Source organism: Syngnathus floridae, chromosome 4, assembly GCF_059516105.1.
Source record: "Syngnathus floridae isolate MCC-2025c chromosome 4, RoL_Sflo_1.0, whole genome shotgun sequence".
In the NCBI taxonomy this organism is placed as follows: domain Eukaryota; kingdom Metazoa; phylum Chordata; class Actinopteri; order Syngnathiformes; family Syngnathidae; genus Syngnathus; species Syngnathus floridae.
Window position 1 is genome coordinate 2,707,501 of NC_142416.1, and position 2,869 is coordinate 2,710,369.

The following is a 2,869-nucleotide window of genomic DNA, read 5'->3' on the forward strand; positions in this document are numbered from 1 at the left end:
GTGCGACTAAAGGCTGAACAGTTTTTGTTTCCCCTCACCCATGGCTAGGCCCCAAATACTAACCAACAATAAGCAGTGACAGTGATTTTAGGACTCATCATTTTTGTAGCATGTTCATGTACAGTAGTCATGTACGTACGTGTAGGTACATTTACAATAGTACTATGCAGCCTACAGGGACAGGCAACATAGGCAAGTGAGGCCAGCGCCCTATCTATAGAAAGATTGTCCAACTCACTTGACCGGCGTCATCTTGAAACCCTGCCTGTGTGACGCATGCTGTGAAGCAGTACACACATTCAACAGCAAGTTCATTTAAGTCACCAGTGTGAAAAAAAAGATCTAAACATTATAATCCTCACTGGGCAACACTTTTAGAGTTTGAAAGTTTAAGGCTGACCCAGGAAGACCATATTTCCACCATGTTAGGGTTGACAAATGATTGTGATCGTATGATTATGTTGGAGTGTAGTGTCACGGATCGGAATGGAGCAGGGCAACCAAATGCATCTTGGACCAGGGTTTATTGAAGGGAAAAGGTAGTTGGAAGAGAGGATAAGTCAACAAACTAACAGAACCGGCAAACTGACATAACTTAAGGGACCGACCGACAGACTGGCTGACCAAAACAGAACTGGCAAAGACAGGAACCAAAAAAACAAGAACAACATCCAACGTGAAGACATCAACGATCCGACAGGGAAGTGAGGGGCAGACAGGACTTACATACAAGACAGGTTAACAAGAGGCAGGTGACTGTGATTACATTGATTGAGGTAACACAGGAGGGGAGGGGTGACGCGAACAGAAACTATGGTAACATAGAACATAAAAATGCACCCGGGGACGAGTCGTGACATGTAGACTAGAATTATTAACCTTGTTTAAACCTTTCACCTTTCCTTGACTCTGGAAAGTTTCCACATTCAGTTGTTGAAACTTTCCAAATGATGTGGAAATATCCTCGCTTAGTTAGTTATCTAAAAAACTCCACTAGTTTCTGTTTCCACAACCTTGTAAAACAAAGAACTAAGACTAGTGATGGGTAGATGAGGTGTCATGAAGCGTTCCAACACATTGCCAAACTGTATTGATACTGTGTCGATACTGTGTCACTGAGTGCTGACACCTGCTGGACCTTAAAAATGCTACAGGCAACCTAGTTGACTGACTCAACTGACAGTGATTTGATGACCTATAGTATATACATTAATTCTTTTAAGTAATCATACTTTAAATTGTATTATTTCATATAGTCATTTAAATTTAGAATATATTGTATTTTTTAGTTACAGACAATAAATAATGTGAACATGTATCATAACCTGAAAATCCAAGTCAACGTGTTGTGAAATATTATATTTTATATTGTATTCCTTCATATATTCATTTAAATTTAAAATTTTTTTTATTTTTTAGTTACAGTCAATAAATAATGTGAACATGTATCATAACATGAAAATCTAAGAGAAAGTGTAATTGTACTAAGTTCATCTTGTTTTTCCTTGTTTTAATCACTTCACTGGTTTCTTTTATGTCAAACAAATTGTTTTAGGTTCTTTACCTGACATGGCGGAAGAAACCGCCGAAACATGTCAGGTAAAGAACTTAAAACAATTTGTTTGATATAAAAGAAACCAGTGAAGTGATCTAAGTGAAAGTGTTGTGAAAGAGGATGCTTGTGCACCGTTTTTTTTACAAATTTTTATTCAAAACAATACTTTTTCCAATGTCTTGAAATTGAGTCTGTTGCGCTTTTTGGACACAATTTCTCCAGCCGTTGAAAACACCCGTTCACACGGCACAGATGAGGCTGGAGTGCAGAGAAATAGCAACGCAAGCCGGAAGAGGTTTGGGTAATAGGTCTTTTGATTGTCCAAGTATGTGACTTGGGGCTGCTCCATAATTCTTGATAACTTCGAGGATGAACCGCAAAAGATCAGATATTGTTTTGGCAGATTCATCCCGTTAACAATGCGCTTCCTTTAACAGAGGTTTGGCGCGCTTCCTTGACAGGCAATACTGCTGTTGTTTCGGTCACGTGACTTTCTTGAAGCGATACGCGCACCGACATGAGGCTTCGCTCTATGAGCTCCACACATGCGCCGACGCATCGGTGTTGCCTGACCCATCACTAGCTAAGACCCTCTGCACTGATTAACCAGTTGCTGAGGTGACCACCAAACTTGTCCACTCTCATCCCACCCTGTTTTCTCTCAATAAATATTCCCTTGCAAGAGGCCTAAGTGAGACTTCTTTCAAGTGCCTCTGTACTAGACAGGGTGCTGATGGCTTATCTGCTTGTAAGCGTAAAATGGCCAAAATGTCTCACGTGTGGTTCTTGCAAAGAAGTTAGAGCGAGCAACACTCTAACATACCACTTATGTTTTGTGTTGGGAAAAAAGTCACAGTAAAATATGAAATGTGTTGAGAAACCATTCGAAAACACAAAGCATCAATCTGTTGTAGGAAACAAATGAAAATAGGTAGTCATTATAACCTTTCAACACTTGCAACAAATACAAGTATCAGGCTGGTGGTTGGACCAAAGGTGACGGCAGTTCAAGTAAGTGGACAGCTGAGGAGATTCCGCCCCAGCAAGGCTGCAGGTCCAGACGGGCTCATTCGTCATCTGCTGAAGGCCTGCACTTTGGAGCTGGATGACCCACCCACAGTTTATCTTCAATGTGAGACTGGAAAAGGGTATGGTGCCTCAGCTGTGGAAGACGTTGTGCATGAAATTTCCAAAGATTTCCAAAGAAATCACAACCTGTGGAGCTGAATGACTTCAGGGATGAGAGCGGCAAATGAAACAAAAAAAAACCCCTCAAAAGTAGCCGGGGTCTGGGGGCCGAATGGGGAGGGGCAC